Genomic DNA, 22,679 nt, shown 5'->3' on the forward strand with positions numbered 1-22,679 from the left:
AAAAAACTTGGATACATGGTTTTGAGCCGGAGTCCAAGCGTCAAAACATCTACTGACAACCAGTTTTGGAGTGCGCATGGTCCGATTTGTATGATTTGTCGAGCAGTGCAGTATCAACGGCCTCTGCTACACAAGTATAATTTAGAGCAAAGTCGAACCACCGCTGAAGAGGAAATGCCCGAGATGGCAGAGGAAACGCTCGACCTTATACCGCACCACTGATCCTGTAAACCACTGGCAAAGGCGTTACGAGAGCTCCTACCTCATCATGCTTACAACCCTGTTTGCGCCTCTTCTGATTTTTACTTGTTTTGTATGATGAAACAACCTTTACCCATCTTCAACAGTAACGAAGAGGTAAAGAAGAAAGGACAAAACTGGCCTGGAGATCAACATAAAGAATTCTTTGCTGAACGGATAAGACGACTCGTTAGAAAATGAGAAAAATGCAGTGCTGTTGGTGGGGATTACCTGGAAAATACACAATAATTTTGTCCATTTATTAAAGATTTTTGCTGTAGAGATACTTGTCTATTTATTATTGAGAAACACTCGTGTATTATTGACGAAACGCGTCCCTGCAGCTGAAAGCTGATGTGTTGAGCCGTTGGAGATCTCAACGTATACTCTGAATCTGACAAGGAACATTTCCATTCCCCCGTGGAGAACAAAAGGTTCTGTCTTGTTTAACAGGGATGCTAATCTGAATATAGCTGGAACCTGAGGTAATGTACGCCTAATCTGCGTTTTGTGTTGTCCGTTTTGCTGACTGCACATTACAGACTATTTCACTATCGTAAAGGTATTTCTACAGAACCGAAGGTGCCGGTAATTTGTGTACTCAACAGAATAAATCATAATACATTATTATTCTGTAACGGCCCACGAGAAACCACAGGTCACTTATACCAAAACACTCAGAAAATTGGTCAATTTCCGAAAATTTGTCTTATGAAGTTCGTAATCACCCTGTATACTAAGCGATTTGGTGTGAAAATCAGTAGGCTGTTGTTACAAAAGTCAGTTTGCACCACTTCTGATTTGTAGATACTCCTGAACTCCGTAGCAGCCATGAACGCCGAGGTTAAAGTTTTCGTTCTGAATAACTCTCAATGCTTATTTAGTTACTCCATGTTCGGAGGGTGTGCTGATTCCATAGTCTTTGTTTAATTAATGAAAACAGCTCCACTTGATTTGAGAAGGGTATTGAGTCCGTTGCCGGTTTCGGCCTTTACTTAAGGACATTTTCAAGTGGTTTTGAAAACTGCAAAAAATGTGATGGATTTGTAAATGTTGTATATAACAGATGAAAAACAAGGCTTAAGTATGAACAATAGAAGCACAGACGAGATTATGAAATGTACAGTGTCCTGTGGAGAAGCAACGTCAAATGATAAAAAAAGTGCAAGTAAGATGGATTTAAAAAGTTATTGAATCTAAAAATTACCTTTATTCTTTTATTGGTAAAGCATGCAATTTGGAATTTTCGAATATGTCAAGATAAAAGCTAAAGTATGTCAATACTTTTAATATATTGAGTTGTACAGTTTTTATAATCTTGACATGTTCATGTTTCTCACGATTTGAGTTGGGGCACATAACATTCTAAACCAACCTAAATTGTAGTTTTTAATCATATGAGTTGCTTCTCTACAGCATAATGTAAATTTTATGCTCTTTCTGCACTAATACGGTGGATGTTTAAGCTTTTTTTTCGTCTTTCATTATGTACAATATTTATAATACCCATCATATTTATGACAGTTTTCCAAACCACTTGAAAATCGTCTAATCTAAATTCCAAAACTGGTAGTGGAATCAGTAAATTGTCAACAGCAGCTGGAGCGTTTTCATTAATAAGTAACTCCCAACACAATCCGTTCCTGAGCCACGACGCCTGCGCATCTGGATGTAGGCAACCCTTCTTACTGCCATACCGTGAGGGAAGCCCACATCGTTGGCAATAATGCTAGTAGGTCGAGATTTCTCTCTCCGTTATCGTTTTAATAGTGCTGTAAAAGCGCTGTTCACATACAGATCACTGTTTCGTTCATACATTTTGTGTATTCTCTTTCACTTAACGCGATGCCACTACTGAAGATTTTGTCTGTCTCTGTTTTCAGCAAACTTGTGGAGCTGAGTATTATTCAGGGTGACGCGTTTACTTTTGCATGTCAGATTACTTTTGACCCGCTAAATACATTTGTAATCTGTTTTCACCTAGACTGACAATGACCAGGCGCTCATGAAACAAACGGCAATGAGTTCACGCAACTTCATTAGTAACGGAGGTACAGACAGTCAACCTTTTTCTATTGAAATACGCTATTTTTGCTTTCAGAACAGATCATCTTGACGGGATAAATTAAGCGATATAAATCTTTTCTCGATCGAAGAAGAAATCATGGGGTAAAATGCGTTCAATACAGGGATTTTTTTTCTGTGTTGTTGCGGCCGTTGAAAGGCCAACCGTCTGGAAATTTATGCCACTCATGTCGCAATTTCATGATTGTTCATCAGGCGTTACAAACGTTTAACCATGTTTTGTACAAAAAAAAGAGGTGCTATATTGCTGGAGAGTCATTGCGCTGGCAGTGAGGCATGACAAACAATGTTTTTTTACCTCCCACAGCGTTTAAAAAAAGTGGCAGATATCTGTTAGAACATCTGATGCTCGTAAATGAATGCTTGCTATCGAAAAAAATTATTAGAATTCGCAGCATGTGAATGCACAATTATCTTTATATTCAGTGTAGTTTAACTTAATGGTTTCTTGTTAGTTGCAGAAAATAGTAGGATCGTTGAATTTGTTTCAACGAAATTTGCTATTCAGGCTGCCAAGAAAATACCATAGTTCTAATCAAAAAACAGATTGCGAATCAAAAGCAACGTGGTGTTAGAAAGGATTTTATTTGTTCCAAGGTCTTTCCTTCCAATGGCATTTTGACGGAACCTTCACGTTTGCTGATTTGCTATCACTACGGTTTTCCTTCGCTTATCCACGTTGCATACTCTTTCCCCACGTTTACGATCCTTTCTTTCATAAATCGTAGTTCTTTCTCTAGTCCTCCCAACGCTGGTTGATCATACTCAACCGTTTACCCTGTTTCTCGGCATAAATATTGAACAGCGTTGGTGATAAACCATATGCTTGTGCAGTAACCGACTCATCGCCACTCCTCACTACCACTACCTTTCGGTTCGTTACGATAAAATCTTTTTGCCTGTGTTTCGAGAGTGGAGGCTGGGCAGTTGTTTTGAGAGGCTGCTGGTGTCCTGATTGGTCGCCGGTGTTTGCCGCTGCACTCCGAACAGACGTCTCGCCGACGCCGCCTTTGATCTGAACTACTGTGTAGCTGCAGGCGTCAACGCCGCTGTCACAGCGACAGCCAGTCGCCAACGGACTGGAGGCGACGTCAAACGTCGGATGGAGGTGTCTTCACACTAGGCATATCATGGACGCTACGTCACGTCAGCTAGCGCTCTGCGCAACGCTGAAACTGGAGTTGTGAGATACCGGAATACAGTATCGGAATTAAGCGGCTAGATCTGATAACATAGCTTATTAATGGCCAAAGGAAAAATTCTTAAAAGCTGTTCTTGACAAAGATTGTATGTGAAATTTCCCACACTAATGAGAGGTGAAAGAATACGAAAAATGTCGACGTGAACGTTTATTTGTTCGAGAAAATGCACGGGGATGTCAAAAGTCATGGGATATGGTTCAAATGGCTCTGAGCACTATGGGACTTAACATCTGAGGTCATCAGTCCCCTGAACTTAGAACTACTTAAACCTAACTAACCTAAGGACATCACACACATCCATGCCCGAGGCAGGATTCGAACCTGCGACCGAAGCGGTCGCGCGGTTCCGGACTGAAGCGCCTAGAACCGCTCGGACACACCGGCCGGCCGTCATGGGACAGCGATATGCACTTATACAGATGGCGGAAGTGTCGCTTACACGAAGTATAAAAAGGGCAGTGCATTGGCGCAGCTGTCAGTTGTTCTGAGATGATTCACGCGCAAAGCTTTCACGCGTAATTGTGGCCGTACGACGTATATTAACAGACTTTGAACGTGGACTGGTAGTTCGAGCTAGACGCATGGGACATTCTGCTTCGGAAATCGTTAGGGAATTCAATATTCCGAGACTCACAATGTCAAGAATATGCCGGGAACACCAAGCTCAAGCAGTACCTCTCACCATGGACAATACAGTGGCCGTCGGCTTTCACTTAACGACCGAGAACAGCTGCCTTTTCGTGGAGTTGTCAGTGATAACACACAAGCAACACTGCGTGAAATAGCCACATAACTCAATGTCGGACGTTTGACGATCGTATACGTTGTATTATATTGTATTGTGTTGTATGTTAACCGGGGGCCTAGAAACGACGGAGAGGCTCCGTCCCCACCGCAGCCGCAGTGGTCCACAACCCCACGACAACTACCGCAGTCCAGTCAGGGCTCGTATGGAAGCTTAGAGACAGTAATTTTTCTCTCGGTCCATTTGCGAGTAGAATAGGAAAGGGACTGATTATCAGTGGTACAAAGTACCTTCCGCTATGCGCCGTATGGGGTCTAGCGGACCGTGTATGCAGGCATGTAGATATACTATTATGACAGAGTGGTGACATAGAGTGTTCTCTGAACAATTCATCTAACACAGTTTCGCGAAAAATACGTCATATTTTTTCAAAGGATTCCAATTTCAATTCACCGAGCATTTCTATTACACTTCCATGTGGGCTAAACCGACCTGTTAACGGCCAAAGCAGCGGAATGAATGGTGCAGTTTTAAACTTCAGCGTAATTGGTATTGCGCCTGCGTCAGACAATTGAAGTTACTTCAGAAGCACTATTTCAGGAGAAAAGAGAGCGAGCTCGCGTTGTTTTGTGCTGCCTAATCGACCTCTCAGTGCCGATGTCGGTGACAAAAGGCATCAAAGCGAGCGTGGGCGGTGAATGTACGTGCCCCCCGTCCCGCCATCCCCCCTCCCCCTCTCCCTGTTAACAATTATGCCGCCTGCCTGCCGGATTTCATGCTCACTAAACCCCGGGCTCTGAATGAATGCGTTCTCCAATCCCCATGTCGCTAGCAACAGTAGAAGCGAAGCAGCACGCTCACACGCGGGAATGTGTGACCTCGTGATCGGTATCATCGTATTTGTGACTCGTACAGCAGATGCCGGCAAATTTTTTGGGCTTCGCTACAGCACTTGATGGTCTTTCTTTATCGTTTCAAACTGGTACGCAAGTGAACTGAATGACCGAATGTGAAGCATCGATGGAAAACCGTTGCAACCAACTGCGAGCTGCAACGTCAGTAACACTATCTGTATCTGCCTTTCAACACCGACACGGAAGGGTATAACGAACTTTCTTCACGGTAGCCGTCAGTGAACCTACACTACTAGTCAGCTTCTCCGTTTACAAAAGGCGCAATAACTCCTTACGTTATTGTTTCGTCCATGAACCGTGAGGCCAGTATGATGCACCTCTCCATTCCTGTCCGCTTCATGTCGCCACACTTGCTAGATCGCACACTTTACACATAAGCTTGTTTCAACGATCCTTTCCCTCTGTCACCACATCAGCTATAGCTTTAGCAACAATGGGTCTCCTACCACTCTGTCTCTTCCTTTCGTTATTTTTTTTCTGTTTGGCACTTTTTCTCGCTGACTCGTAGCAGGACGGTTGCATTCCTTAGTCGAGCAACCCAGCTGACTTTTAGTCCTCTCCTAAAACACCATGTTTCAGTCAGTTCTTATCGTTCATTTCTGCCTTCGCTACTGTTCATGTTTTCACACATAACTGCAGTGCTCCAAACATAACTTTCCATGGCTCTTTTTATGGCCTCAAAGTTTATGTGTTTGGATGAAAGAGCTGTTAGCTCTGCGCGATATGTAGCTACTATATCTTTCGTGTACGAGATGAGTTCAAAAAATAAGGGAAAGAAATTTATGTATTCTTCACCATTGTTGTCCCCCTCAAAATAGTCCCCATTAGATATTATACACTTTTCCAGTTCCTGAAACGCTTCTTGAACTCCATCTTTGAGACAGCACTTAGCTTTCTCAACTATCCGTTTGCAATCTCATTTATGTTTGTAGAACGAAGGCCTTTTCAGTTTTTTTTTTAACAGAAAAAGGCATATGGACCCATGCCTGGCGAATACGGCCCCATTTCAGTACTGTTTTGGCCAAAAATTGTGTGAGTAGGCGCGTTATCGTGGTGGAAAGCCGTGAATTGTTTCGTCACAAATCCGCATTTTTTTTTCGCATTGTTTGATGAAAACGGCGTTGAACTTGTAAGTAGCAGTCGTTATTGACCGTTCAATCTTCTGGCAATAACTCATGGTGTACAAATCCGTTGAAATCGAAGAACACAATGAGCATAGCCTCGGCATTTGTCGAGAATTTTTTCTATCTTCCCCATCCAGAATCGTTTCCGAGGGAAGATTTAACTTTAGTTTCGACGTCATATGCGTAAACCTATCTTTCATTACACGTTATGACACGTTACAGTAGTTCTGCATCTTTGCAACTAGCGTCACCTGAGTAAAGCTTATACCACTCGTAAACCGTTGCTTTACTCATAGTAGACTTAGAAAAGCAACATTTAACACTTACAAAAATTTGCTGCACTTTATTTCGTTATTGCAGAAAAATTTAATAAAAACCCTCTGATCAATTTTGATACGAAATAAAAAATCGCCGACACTACCTAAACACATGAAACCTTTTTGATATCTGACAACAGACTAGATATGTGGTATGGCCAATTTTGTACAGAAAGTTTTAAGACATGTTTAAAAACACAATAATGAAAAAATCGCGCGAATCGGTTTAACGCAACACGCCAAATTACAAAATCCTCGTTAGTTTTTTTACACACCACATATATTCCTTCTTTATATGTCCTGCTTCCGAGACAGCAGAGTTCATCCATTTCTTCAAGTTTCTCTTGTCCAGTTTGAAAATTTATCTGCTCATCGTCCCATCACCTAGAACACGTTCCATTTCATTGAATATGTTCAAAGGAAGGAAGATTAAAGTTTAACGACCGCTAGAGGACGAGGCATTTAGATACGAACCGAAAAGGGGAAAGGGTGGGAAAAATCGAGAACGCCTCTTTAAACTAATTTAATCGAAATGATCTGAAAAAGCTGACTATCCAAAAGTCCTGATTCCGCTTCACGCAGAAACCGTCAACAGAAGTGAACGCACCGAAATTCGTCTGGGCGCTTGAACTCGTGCACTACAGTAAATTTATAACGCCTCAGAAGCAGGTCCTTTTTGATAAGGTTTGGACAAGACGATATCTTAATTCCCACTTGCACAGATGAACGCCGTTGAGATCTCGTCGGACTTTCTTCCAGGCTCTCCTTTAGTGGAGCTACGTTTTCTGGTGTTCGAATTATTTCGGGATAGTTACGGTTTTTATCCGCTAAACAGCCCGTTTCGCCCCACTTTGCCACTAAGCCTAAGTTAGGAATTGCAGACTTTGCTGGAGGTTTTGCAGAAACGCTCCCAGTCTTAAACTCTTGCGCAAACAGTTCTGCGTACGTTTTCCACGTATTGTGCTTCGCGTAACACCGTACTATGGAAACGCGCTGTTTTATCGCGAACGGCAGTTTGTGTTCCATCCAACTGGTCACGATAAACACGTCTGTTGCTCTTACTCACTAACACAACGAAGTATTCGGGACAAAACGTGCGGGAGATGCAGACAGACGTGTCACAGCAACCGACCGCTGCATCGAAATCACGGTTTCCAGCGTTTCCTGTGATGGGCAGTTATCCTGTTCATTAACAAGCGTAAACTCCGCGACAGTGTTACAAATAATTTGCGGGCCAGGTTTAGTTCACCCACCCTATATGTATCCCATATAGGATAACGACAAAACTTTAAAAATATTGTCTTGTTTTTGGAGGATGTCCGCCTTGAACAGAACACAGTTTTACGTTTGTTTCTATTTCCCAGACATGTTTCACCGAAGCTTCAGCTTCATTCTTGGGCATTATTTTCTTTCTATTAAACGGGAAAAATGCTCTTTTCTACTTCTACAAATATAAATTTGAGTTTTCAAGACGGTATTTACAAATTTGAAAAACAAACAATATTATGTATATATACCTCGTTACCGCATATCGTGCTCTTCCCGATTTTTCATATTTGTTTTTTTTTTCACTTTTTTTCTTCCGCAGTTTGCCATCTGGTGATGTGGAATTTAATGTAGAAATATTATTTACTTCGAAATTTTACGATTGGGAATGTTATGCTTGTCTGTCCTATATAGAGCAGAAACTTTAATACCAGATACACAGAACACAGAAGAGCATCAAAACGTAACAGCTGTCATTCTAAATTTTCTGACCACCCTATGGAGATAAAAACGCAACCCAACAGACATCAACACTGAACTGATAATTTTCAAATATAGCAGCAGCCCCCCTACAAACAATAAGAAATTGAAGAAGCTATCAGACAACTCCAGCCCATAAAAACACACACACACACACACACACACACACACATACACACACACACACACCTTCCACACAGAATTAATTAATGTTAGACCTAATCGTAACAGTACCAATCGTAAAATTTCGAAAAAAAATAATTTTTCTCCGTTATGTTCTGTATGGCTGCGGATGACAAACTGTGAAAGAAAACACGTGAAAAAAAAAAACAGGAAAATCACAACATGTTGTAACAAGGCATGTGTATAGAAAACTGTGTCTGTCCCTCACATTTGTAAATACTGCTTTGAAGACTCAAATCTTTATGTCTACAATTATTAAAGAGCATTTTGCCTGTTTAATAGAAAGAAAATAAAAAGCCCAAGGATGATGCTGAAACTTCAGCGAAATATGTCTGGGTAGTAGAAGGACTCCCTCCAAAAACAGATCTGTTTGTAAACAAACACGGACGGAAGAGCTTCAACCTCAAGATGAGTAGGTTCAGATGGTTCAAATGGCTCTGAGCAGTATGGGACTCAACTTCTGAGGTCATCAGTCCCCTAGAACTTAGAACTACTTAAACCTAACTAACCTAAGGACATCACACACATCCATGCCCGAGGCAGGATTCGAACCTGCGACCGTAGCGGTCGCGCAGTTCCAGACTGTAGCGCCTAGAACCGCTCGGCCACTCCGGCCGGCAGATGATTAGGTCAATAATGTTCTTTTCCTTTTTCCCTTTCCCTTTACCCTTTTCACTGAAAGGCCAGCAATATTTTACGGATTTTGGCAATGTTACTTTTCCATGGTGGCCGGTTGCCCTTCCTGACGCGATCACTCTTCCAAGGATGGAGTTCATGTGCCCTACCAGCCTGCATCTAGAGCAAATTCCATGTGCAAGTGTGTGAACGACTTGTACAGCTTTGGTCCTCTGTTACAAAACTCATTGCTTATCCGGATTCAGCAGGCAAATTCTACAGCACTACTATACTGTGTTCCACTGTTGCACCGCAGATTTTGTAGTTTATAGTTCCAGCATACAGTACTGTACTTGCGTCCGAAACAAAAGCCGACCTCGGTGGCCAAGCGGTTCTAGGCGCTACAGTCTGGAACCGCGCGACCGCTACGGTCGCAGGTTCGAATCCTGCCTCGGGCATGGATGTGTGTGACGTCCTTAGGTCAGTTAGGTTTAAGTAGTTCTAAGTTCTAGGGGACTGATGACCTCATATTTTAAGTCCCATAGTCTCAGAGCCATTTGAACTATTTGAACCAAAACCTGTTTATTCGTTTTGTCTGGAGATTCGGCATCGCTTTCGTGGAGCAGTAGCGTGCTGTGGAGCACTATCTGTTGCGTGCATCGTGCTTGGCGTAAGGCGAGAAGGCAGCAGAGAGATGCGAACCCCTCAGCAGCAGCAGGGAGAGCCAGCAGCAGCAGCAGCAGCAGCAACTGAGCAGAAGACGCGGAGGCAGACGACAGGCAGGAAGGCACGCCCCACGCTACACGACGGGCCGACACCGCTCACCGCTTCCTGTCCGCTGCCGGCTGCCGTCTGTCGCAGCCAATGGCCGATGGCTGCTGACCCTAGGTGCCAGGAAAACCGCGGAGGATGCTAAGTTCACCCAACCTGGATATGATGTTACGTCATTATGACGTATATACGCTTTAGTCGATTAACACACCTATCGACTTTTACGAACGTTCGAGATTCTAAACTGTCGTCAGCTAGTGGTTTGTTTTGACACGTGCGATTCTGATAACAGCTCAGTGTGGCAGCGTATATGTATTTCGCCAAAATAAAAGAGCTGGATATTAATAGAAATATTCCTGACCGTGGCCTTGAAAACACCACGGACAACACGTTTCGTAAAAAAGTGAAGTCTTCTTATGTCCCGACTGATTAGATTGTGTGATTGTTGTATTGAACGCTTACGCCGAAAATAATATTTATTTATTATCAATATTTTAGTACGGTTTCATACAATTGGTCTTGTCAGTATATATTAGATTGTAGCAGCATATTCTTGCTGACTTTTTTTTCTTAATTTATATAGCTGAAAGAGAACGCGTGAAAGTTTGTTAGCTAAGTAATTTATATGTCCATCCCAAGATAGTCTTTTATCAACCATAATTCCAAGTAATTTTACACTCGGACCGCAGAGACAGGTATCTTAGTGTCCAGTAATGACTGGTGTGTAGAATGATTGAATTTCGAACTTAAAAAGAAAAATATGAGGCATTGTTGAAGAAAAATCGTCGACCGGAGATGAAATACGAGGGGAAGTGGATTTCTCAACGTAATCTTAACCAAAGGTTAGTGTCTTGACGAATCTAAAGATTTTGGTTGCTGAGTGCTTCTTCTCGCTTAGTACGAATAACCGACGCACTTCAGCTGGGTCAGAAGTACATCAATTTCTGCTTGAGATTCACAATAACCACGCAATTGCCCGTCGCCATCGATGCTGAACTCTTTCAGCTTTTCTCTCATTAGTCTCTCGAATGCTGAACACATAATTAGAGACGAGCAAACGAAAAACAACGCACAGGACACAAACACAGTACAATACACGATTTAAATGCAAGGAACGCTAAACACATTTAAACGAATGGCCCAGAGCACAGCGCTACCCTGTCACAACCTCTCGAAAGTTCACAAAAGTCGAGTAGTCGATATACGGTTTCTATCGTTTTCGATGTAGCGTGTATACGTCATAATGACGTCACATCGTATCCAAGTCCGGTGAACTTAGCATCCTCCGAAAACCGCGGCGTCACGCACACAAGCACCTCCTCTATTTCAGCCGTTTCTGGTTTCCTTCCAGTTAAGTCGCGGGACTCGTGCTGCATAACAGGAGCAGTATGCACATCTCCGTTTGGCCGTCCTGATTTACGCCGGTGTGCAAAACTTACGGATGAAACTCTTGGATTAGTGCATGATACACACTGTGCGGCCTTGGAAAAAATTTGTCCCCTACTGGTTTCGGTCGTGGACCATCTTCGTCGACGAAAGCTATCTATTGTAACAACTTCCACCGTGAAGATGCTCCATGATCTAAACCGGTAGTGAATGAATGTGATGTAAGACAGCACAGTATGTATCATGCATTTCTCCAAGTATATCGATATTGTTGACAGCACCCTGAAAAAAAAAATTAAGGACGAAAGTAATTTTCGCATGGTGTGCCACTGCCAAGTAACTATAGCTCGTTGAAACGTGGGTCACACATAGTGTAAGTAGGTTGTTTAGATTTTTATGTTGGTAACGTCATGTAGCGCTCTATATGAAAATCACTGACTGTGCTGTGTGCAGTATGTGGCTGGTTTGCATTGTTGGAATTTGCTATTGTAGTGTTGGGCAGTTGGCTGTTAACAGCGCGTAGCGTTGCGCAGTTGCAGGTGAGCCGCCAGCAGTGGTGGATGTGGGGAGAGAGACGGCGGAGTTTTGAAAGCGGATGATCTGGACGTGTGTCCACCAGAGACAGTAAATTTGTAAGACTGGATGTCATGAACTGATATATATATATATATATATATATATATATATATATATATATATATATATATATATATATATAAAATGAGTTTTGAACACTATTAAGGTAAATACATTGTTTGTTCTTTATCAAAATCTTTCATTTGCTAACTATGCCTAGCAGTAGTTAGTCCCTTCAGTAGTTAAAATCTTTTATTTAGCTGGCAGTAGTGGCGCTCGCTGTATTTCAGTAGTTCGAGTAACGAAGATTTTTGTAAGTGATTCATGAAAGGTATAGGTTAATGTTAGTCAGGCCATTCTTTTTTAGAGATTATTGAAAGTCAGATTGCGTTGCCCTCGACATATGAAACGTCCCCTTAGAAAAATTATAGAAATACTGTGCTGGTAAACCCCTTACGTTATTTGATTTTCAAACAGCTGAGCAGAACTGAACGTGCACAGACATTTCTCTCTTTACTTATTCTGATCAACACTAAACTGACACACAATATTTTTAGCGCAACGCAATCTGACTTTCAATAATCCCTACAAAAGAATGGCCATGACTAACATTAACCTATATCTCTCATGAATCACTTACCTCACAAAAATCTTCGTTACTCGAACTACTGCAATACAGCGAGCGCCACTACTGCCAGCTAAATAAAAGATTCAAACTACAGAAGGCACTAACTACTGATAGGCATAGTTAGCAAATGAAAGATTTTGATAGAGGGCAAACAATGTACTTACCTTAACAGTGTTCAAAGGTCCTTATATATATATATCAGTTCATGACATCCAGTCTTACATATTTACTGTCTCTGATGGACACACGTCCAGATCACCCGCTCTCAAAAGTCCACCGACTCTTCCCCCACATCCACCACTGCTGGCGGCTCACCTGCAACTGCGCAACGCTACGCGCTGTTAACAGCCAACTGCCCAACACTACAATAGCAAATTCCAACAATGCAAACCAGCCACAGACTGCACACTGCACAGTCAGTGATTTTCATATAGAGCGCTACATGGCGTTACCAACATAAAAACCTAAACAACCTACATATAATAGAAAGAACTGTTACGGTATACTGCAGAAGGTAACAGAGAGAAGTACGCAATCAGACGAACAGAAATAACGTTTTATTCAAAGACAGTAATTACACTTTGGTCAAACCAAACCCCACCTGTCTTGTCATAGATGGCATCCATTCGGTCCGCCATTTCGCACTCGTGGCTCGTAATGCACACCCATCGGTACTATTCACGCTGGCCCCGCCCACACTTCTCTGATGTATACGGCATGGTAAGACATTCAAGGCTCTATTATACTTCTCTGTCGAAGTTAAGACATTCTACTGTGTTGTTCTTAGTTCCCATAATTACACGGGAGTCATAAATTTAAAATGTTTTATCTGGCTTCCTATCACTTGTGGTTGCGGCATGACCCCATTCAGTTTAATCCTACGCAACCGCTTTTAGCGTGCTAGTGGTTTCATCTAGACGATGAACGATGGAACTTCGCTCTTAGCATTCGCTTTGCCGCGCCATGTCTATTTACAAAAAAAATAAAGAAACCTGTGAGTATTCAGCTTTCACTGATATATGTCGCTTTATGGTAGGACACGTCCGCTCCCGGTAGCTGAGTGGTCAGCGCGACAGAATGTCTATCCTAAGGGCCCGGGTTCCATTCGCGGCTTTGTCGGAGATTTTCTCCGCTCAGGGACTGGGTGTTGTGTTGTCCTAATCATCACCATTTCATCCCCATCGACGCGCAAGTCGCCGAAGTGGCGTCAGATCGAAAGACTTCCACCCGGCGAAAGGTTTACCTGACGGGAGGCCCTAGTCACACGACATTTACATTTTATTGCAGGACACATCTGTTTTTAAAACCATGTAATCCTTTAAAGTTTCAGTTTCTTGTGCATATCATCCGAAGATGCATCTCCACTTATGCGGGACCGATCATAACTTTTTAATGAAGGTATTTTAACAGCCAGTACAGAAGACTTTATTCGCCATGTGGAATTTTGGCTGCGGTTCGCGACCTCTAAAATAATATATACAGTGAAGTCACAGGGATCTGTGATGATCCTCTGGACATTACAAAAGGCGGGACATGAGCACTAAAATGAGGAAAATGTTACCTTGCTACTACAGCATCGTAAATTTTAAACTCCAAGCCTTAGTCCAAAGTAGTCATAATTTGTAGCTAGCCATAATTTATCGGTTATTTATAAGTTATTTACTATTGCCAAATAAACACTGGTATGTTACGTAGAAAATAAGTACAAACTTCCCTGTTTTATACACCATAGTGAAAATTTTGCTGCCAAAATTCTGTAGAAAAAGAAGTCATGTGTGTGCGCTAGCCGCGCGAGATTAGCCGAGCGGTCTACGGCGCTGCGGTGATGGGCTGTGCAGCTGGTGCCGGCGGAGGTTCGAGTCCTCCCTCGGGCATGGGTGTGTGTGATTGTCCTTAGGATAATTTAAGTTGAGTAGTGTGCAAGCTTAGGGACTTATGACCTTAGCAGTTAAGTCCCATAAGATTTCACACACATTTTTTTGTGTGCGCTAATTACAAATTATCATAATTATCGTGATTCCAAGAGTACTTTACACACAAAAAGACTAGACAGTGTTCAGCTTTCTTTGACGGTGACCCAGGGACTTTTCATTCGATTCCTCAGTTGCTGCTTCAACGTGTAGGTCTGCATCATTGTCATCTGTACACACAGCATTATCTTCTTGAAGAGCATCTTCTCTTCACTAAATTCTCGATCAGCTTCTTGGAGCATATCACCCAGTATATTAGTCTCAAAATCAAATCCAGCACCACCCATATTGTGCTAATTTCAGTAGCAAAAGGTGAGATTAGCACCGAATGAATGTAATATAAGCTAACTCTCTTCTAACTGTGACTGCTTGGTATTTCACCTACAGTGCGACACTGAGATAAATTCCAAACGTTAAAATAAGTGTGCTGACTATTAGAAAACAAATGTTTTCTTCGGACAGTTGTCAGCAGCGGATATATGTTTCTGGAAACTCATGACATTTGGTTGCATTAGAACAATGTATTAATTTGCTACCAATTTCACTCAATGACCGTCACATCTGGCACATGAATCAACGTTAAAAAACAGAAATTACAATAAAACATCAATGTACAAAACTTCACAAGGACACGAAAATACAACACGTAACTTACGAAAAAGTGGCTAATCCAAATCGCGTGTCAGTAATAATGTTGAATCATAAAATCACGTTAGTTGACAGGTTTATGAATAATAATACAGAATAAGTCATTTCCCCACATCATCCCTAGACATGCACAAACAGCAGGAAACTAGACATATGTAGTGTGGTCAAAACATGAGTTGTTAACCTCAAAGATAAGACCACTAACATGTTCACTCGATATAAATCATGGCACAAAAAGATAATTTTAAGATAAAAAACAACTACCAAAAAAATGAAATGGTCGTATGGCACTGCTGGCCGGGAGGCCCCATTCGGGGGAGCTCGGCCGCCGTATTGCAAGTCCTCTTTAGTTGACGCTACTTCGGCGACTTGCGAGTCAATGATGATGAAAATGATGATGAAGGACACACAAGACCCAGTCCCCTGCCGGGAATCGAACCTTTTTTTTTTTTTTTGAACGTATATAGACTTTTATTTACAAAATAACAATTTTCGTTTCACAAATACATTTTGCATTTTACTTGTAAAGACGAGACAATCCATTCTTTCCTTGTATTTTCCTGTTACTGTACTGTTCAGGTAATTATTTCGTTTGGTGCCCCCTGCGTAGTAGGCGGTAACGTTACCGCCACGCTACGGATGCGGACAAAACAACTACAACTACTACTTGACAGCTAATGCGATTTTATGTTTCAACCTGATTGACATCTGACTTGCATTAGCTAATTTTTCGTTAAGTTACGTTTTGTGTTTTCGTGTCTATATGACGTTTTTACAATGAGGTATTGTTGTAATTTCTGTTTTTTAACGTTGATTCAAGTGCGAGAGATGGCCGTTGTCGAACCGGTAGCAAATTAGGAAATTGTTCTAATGCAGCCAAGTGGTTTGAGTTTCCTGAAATATTAGAAGATAGGTATACCACTACTTAACACTAATAATACTTACAGCAAGGGCACCAGCGCCAGTAAACCGCTGGCGTCAGGCAATAAATAATTCACCGATTGTTAATAACTATGTTTTCCATGAAGGTAGTCAACAGGACGTGTCGCTAATGTGCCCAGACTGGCGGGAACCGCGAAAAGATACCAACCGCAATCGTAAATTTCACGAGGATTTATTAATCTAGGGTTAATAGGATGCGTTATCGCCACGCACGGTAATGCACGCTCTGCAAAGTGATCCTGTGCTGGACACAAATTTGGTACTGAGATCTTGTGGTAGGGCGCTCCATTCCTCCAGCAGCTCGGTTGATAGACGCTGTATGATCGCTGGTGCACGTGGAAGTGCTGCGGTACGTCACGCCAGCGCATCCCACACGTGTTCAACGGGATTAAAGTCCGGGGGGGGGGGGAGGGGGCAGGCCAGCTCATTCGCCGAATATCCTCTCATTCCAGGAACTCCACCACCTGCGCTTTTCGACGCAGCCGCGCGTTGTCATCCATAAAAATGCTGTTAGGGCGGAATGCGCCCCTGAAAAGACGCACCCGCAACGGCTCAGCCGTCATCTGCGCTGAAAGTGACGGCTGCGAGACGTCGCTTGCTCGCGAACTGTGCCCTCCTGTGTTGGCCCGCATCACGGCACTCTCACGTACTCTGGAGTTATATCTCTCACAGCTTGTTGTTTTTCCCCGGCTGATGTTTGAACTCCATTTAGATTAATACTAAGGATTTTGTTACAAAACCTTGAATCCTGCTGACGCAAGACTGATCCGCCTTGTTATATAATTCATAGTCGACTATCGATTACTAAGCAAGGTCGATCACGACCAAAGAGTCTTTGACGCTAAGCTCAACTGATGTTACGTAAATTCTATTTAATACATGATACATGTTTACGACAGCAGCAGTACGCTGTGCACTGGTTTCGGTTCCCATACGTATTATAGAACGATCCCGAAATTATGTTTTACGGTTCACGTAAGTCAATATTTTCAAACTGAAACCAGTTATTTTCATCACTCACTATTTTGCTACCATGAATTGAATATCTTAAACGAGTAAAGATGATAATACGGTAGTAGGTTTTGTGGGCGACATTTTCATTTGGCTGATTCCAAAACTGTGTCAATTATCAACGACAGAATTTTCATACAAAACTGAAATTCAGTTACACTACTGTTTTCAAAAGTAACGTTCATTGAAGTAATGGTATAGAACAAAAGATCATTTTTTGTACATATAACTTAAACTAAACACATCAGATGATTTGATATTGTTCAAGTGTTAATCATAATATTAAGTTCTCCATGATTTCGGAAATATAGCAGACTCTCGGTTTTGAAATTTCGTTGCTACCACATTAATATATATTAAATTTAATTTATTACACAAGCAACACACTCTTGTATGGAAAAACTAATATAAATTAAAAGGGTAACAGCCATCAGGCAGCTTAATTGTACTTCGGTTTTCTAGCCTCACATCGTTTAAACTGGGCGGGAGGAGCATGGCTGCATATAGATTTTTAAGAGATACCACCGGCAGTTCATGGTGAGTTAATGTTGAGGTACGTCGTTGTCAACGACAATAGCTGTAGTTTTGTGGTTGCCTTCCAAAATTAAATTTTCATCACTGGGAAAACATGGCCGATCATATTACGACTGTGTCTGTGGACCGCGCTTACGTAATAATTGTAACTATATGGAGACATCTATATCTACATCTACATAGGTACTCCGGAAGCCACCATGGCAGAGGGTGCCCTGTACCACTGCTTGTCTTTTCCCCTCCTGCTCCACTCTCAAATAGAGTGAGAGAAAAACGATTGTCTGTATGCCTCCGTAAGAGCCCTAATTTCTTGTATCTTATCTTCGTGGTCGTTACACGCGATGTAAAATATTGGTGGCAGTAGAATAGTTGGGCAGTCAGCTTCAAATGCTGGTTCTATAAATTTTCTGAACCTGGTTTCTCGAAAAGAACGTTGCCTTCCCTCCACAGATTCCCATTTGTGTTCCCGAAGCATGTCCGTAACTCTTATGTGTTGTCAGAACCTACTGGTAACAAATTTATTAACCCGCCTCTGAACTGCTTCGATGTCTTTCTTCAATTCGACCAGGTATGGATTCAAACATTCGAGCAGTACTCAACAATAGGTCGCACCTGTGTCCTATATGCGGTCTGCTTTACAGGTGAACCACTCTTTCCTAAAAGTGTACCAATAAACGGAAGTCGATCATTTGCCTTTCCTACCACAGTTCTCACGTTCACGTTTCATTTCAGCTTAACGCACAGCGCGGGGTGGCCGCGTGGTCTTGGGCGCCTTGTCACGGTTCGCGCGGCTCGCCCCGTCGGAGGTTCGGGTCCTCCTTCGGGCATGGGTGTGTGTGTAGCGTAAGTTAGTTTAAACTAGATTAATTAGTGTGTAAGCCTAGGACCCGTGACCTTAGCAATTTGGTCCCATGGGAACTTACCACAGATTTCCAATTTCCAGCCTTACGGCCAAGTATTTGATCGACATGGCTGTGTCAAGCAGGACACTACTAATGCCGTATCCGAACATTACATATTTTCAGTTATTGCACATGCACATGCAACACAGCGCCTTTAAGCACAAGTGAACGCTGGGAGCAGACTCCTGGAATAAAGTGCAGCCGGTGTAATCCATCATTTTTGTGTATGTAATGCATAAATATGGGTTTGTGGCGTAATAGTACAGGGTGATTCAAAAAGAATACCACAACTTTAAAAATGTGTATTTAATGAAAGAAACATAATATAACCTTCTGTTATACATCATTACAAAGAGTATTTAAAAAGGTTTTTTTTCACTCAAAAACAATTTCAGAGATGTTCAATATGGCCCCCTCCAGACACTCGAGCAATATCAACCCGATACTCCAACTCGTTCCACACTCTCCGTAGCATATCAGGCGTAACAGTTTGGATAGCTGCTGTTATTTCTCGTTTCAAATCATCAATGGTGGCTGGGAGAGGTGGCCGAAACACCATATCCTTAACATACCCCCATAAGAAAAAATCGCAGGGGGTTAGATAAGGGCTTCTTGGAGGCCAGTGATGAAGTGCTCTGCCGTCCAGAACTTTTCCCTTTGCACAAACACCCATTCTCTGTAAACTGTTTATACCAACGTTTAATACACCACCTATCAGGAGGTTTAACACCATACTTCGTTCGAAATGCACGCTGAACAACTGTCGTCGATTCACTTCTGCCGTACTCAATAACACAAAAAGCTTTCTGTTGAGCGGTCGCCATCTTAGCATCAACTGACGCTGACGCCTAGTCAACAGCGCCTCAAGCAAACAAATGTACAACTAAATGAAACTTTATAGCTCCCTTAATTCGCCGACAGATAGTGCTTAGCTCTGCCTTTTGTCGTTGTAGAGTTTTAAATTCCTAAAGTTGTGGTATTCTTTTTGAATAACCCTGTATTACTATTGACGCCACAAATCCGACACCTTCGCTGCTGCCATCTTGTGTATTGCCGACGACACGACGCCCGTTACCTTGACCCTTCGGTCTGAGCGTCGCAGTTCCGCGCGAAAATAAATCCTGAAGCTGTCCGCGAGGATTAACGCAGGGACGCGGCCCTTGACACGGCGGCGTCGCTTTTATTTGGGCAAGTTGCCGGGCCCGAGTTTCGGCGCTGGCGCTCAGCTCGACGCAAATTCGTCTCGTGGAGCTGCGCGGCGTTATTAATGGGGTCCGTCGTTCCATTAAGGCAGCGGAGCGCTACTGCTGCTGCTCGTGGGCCGCTAATGCAGCCGGGAGGCCCGGACGCCGTCTCAACTTGCAGTGCTCTCTCTCCCCCACGGCGTGGCCGACACACTGCCGACCCACCGCCAACGCTGGCCGCTTTCTTTACCGCTGGGCGTTTCATCGACGTCTACTCTGTACTGCGCAAGCCACATCAGGACGCTACTATAGTACCACTATCATTTCGCCACTTCTCTGTCGCGAATGGTGCGTGGAAACGACGACCCTGTGTACACTCCAGTATCATTTCCATTTTGTTTCCGACTGTCCTATTGTGGTTAGTTCATCAGACGTACGTGGGAGGAAGTGATACACTGTCCAGCATTAAAACCTGCCGATGACGTACAACGCATCACTTCAAATACCAGCAACCCTGTTTGTTGATATCACTGTAATGCTTGTGGGCCGACAAAACGGTCACTTGATAAAATGCGCAACTCTTCGCTGGAATCTTCCCCATATCTTCTATTAATCCAACGTAGTAATGTTCCCATACCGACGAGATATGCTCAAGAATCGATCAAACCAGTGTTTTGTAAAGCACTTCTTTCATGGATACAATACATTTCCTTTCAATTTTTCCATTGAATCTGAGCCTGACATCTGTTTTCCTTTCTTGAAAAAAAAACCGACATTTTGTCAATGGAGTGATTGATTATTTTGTAAAAATTTTTTGTTTATTTATAGAGGCAATCACATTCTTATGACACAGTCATCACCGATTTCGGCCCTACAATGACCATCTTCAGATTCTAAAACAATACAAAAGAAAATGTATATTAAAACCTAAAAAGTACAATATTTAACCAGGCTATTAGTAACCTAACTGAATTTATGCGAAATATAGTTCATACCTAAAGGCGGCATACACTGAACACAGGTTCAGGTTTTATAGCTAGTTTGACAACGCATGAACCTGTGTTCACTGTATGCCGCCTTTAGGTGTGAACTACATGTATTTCGCATAAATTCAGCTAGGTTACTAATAGCCTGGTTAAATATTGTACTTATTTTTAGGTTTTAATATAAATTTTCTTTTGTATTGTTTTAGAATCTGAAGATGGTCATTGTATGGCCGAAACCGGTTATGACTGTGTCATAAGAATGTGATTGCGTGCCGGCCGGAGTGGCCGAGCGGTTCTAGGCGCTACAGTCTGGAACCGCGCGACCGCTACGGTCGCAGGTTTGAATCCTGCCTCGGGCATGGATGTGTGTGATGTCCTTAGGTTAGTTAGGTTTATGTAGTTCTAAGTTATAGGGGACTGATGACCTCAGCAGTTAAGTCCCATAGTGCTCAGAGCCATTTGAACCATTTTTTTATGATTGCGTCTATAAATAAACAAAAAAATCTGTTTTCCTTGCAGCTAATTTTATATTGTCGTTCCATTTTAGTTCACTCCTCGCGGCTGCGCCCAGACGTGGTAGGGTTGTTACTGTTTCCAATGACTTACCACCAATAGTGTCATCGAAGAGTAGTGAATCTGTTTGTCCTTTTTAATTCACAATACTTTACATTTATTTACCTTTAAGGTCAGCAGCTAGTCTCTCTATCAAGTGTAGATCCTTGCTCGTCTTCCTGCATTTCGCTACACTCTTTCTCACACTGCAATCGTCACATAGGGCAGACAACAGCAGGGAACTTCCCATTGTACCGAGTAGATCAGTGGTTGGCAAGCATCGGCTCGGGAGTCACAAGCGGCTATTTGGCCCCTCGGTTGTGGCTCTTGGAATAAAATCCCACGTGCGGGCAGTTTCGCACCCCAAGGATAAGAGGGTACCCTGAACCTCTGTCATTCCTCCGCGCTCTTTGATAAGGCCGTTGGCAGAATGAAAGTGACTTCTTACGCCGGTAGACTTCGGCCGGCAATGCTGATTATTAATCAAAATTTAAGTGGTTTCGAGTTTCGAACGCGGGACCGTCCGTAGTCTAAGACGCTACCCCCCCCCCCCCCCTCCTTTTTTTATCTCATATCGTTGTATTTTGTTCGTTGAATATGTTCGGGGCGGACGTCTCATGACAACCATTGAGGTTGTTCGTTGATCCGTTCACTCAGTTTTTTTTTTATTACAGAGGGCAGCTAACCCTCTGACCGAACACGCTGAGCTACCGTGCCGGCACCCCTAGACCACGGGTCTTTAATATAGCCCCACAAAAAGGGAGTCGGAGGTGTTCAGATCCTGAGAACATGGCAGTTAATCGAGGCCCATGCCAGCGGCTTCTGGCTACCCCAGAGCGGTCCCCAAAGTGGTCCTCCAGAACATCACTTTCCTGGTTCGATGGGGTCGAGCTCCGTCTTGCATGAGACCACATCTTGTCGAAATCAGGATCACTTTGGATACTGGGGATGAAATCATCTTTCAAAACCTTTACGTACCTTTCGTTAGTCACCGTGCCATAAGGAATATCGCACCGAGTATTCCGTGACTGGACATTGCATACCACACTGTCACCCGTTGAGGGTGAAGAGGCGTCTCGATCATGTAGCGTTGCTCTTGGGGGGGGGGGGCAAAAGAAAAATAATTTTTTTAATACCTGAATAAGAGCAGCAGATTGATTTATTTGAGATCGTTGGGAAGAAACATTATCATTTCTGTACATTTTTATAGTCGCGATGTAGTCATACCCGGAACAACACTAAGGGATCAGAAGAGTTATAGAGTTTAAAAGAAATGCAACACTACACAATTAAAAAAAATGATTCAGAAATAATAGGAAAACGATAATGTTCCTTCTGCCTCATGCTGCGTTCGGCCCATCAGCTTGATCGTAATTTTTTGGTGATTAACTAACACAAAATAATTAACATTTAAGTAA

At 42.7% G+C, this 22,679-nt stretch overlaps 1 protein-coding gene across 3 annotated transcripts in view; it reads left to right on the forward strand.

Moving 5' to 3' along the window:
• The window catches only part of LOC126163047 (protein tweety), a 1,031,842-nt gene that overhangs the window by 820,441 nt on the left and 188,722 nt on the right, over positions 1–22,679 (forward strand). The window lies entirely within an intron of this gene.

This window comes from Schistocerca cancellata, chromosome 2, assembly GCF_023864275.1.
Source record: "Schistocerca cancellata isolate TAMUIC-IGC-003103 chromosome 2, iqSchCanc2.1, whole genome shotgun sequence".
NCBI classification, from domain to species: Eukaryota; Metazoa; Arthropoda; class Insecta; order Orthoptera; family Acrididae; genus Schistocerca; species Schistocerca cancellata.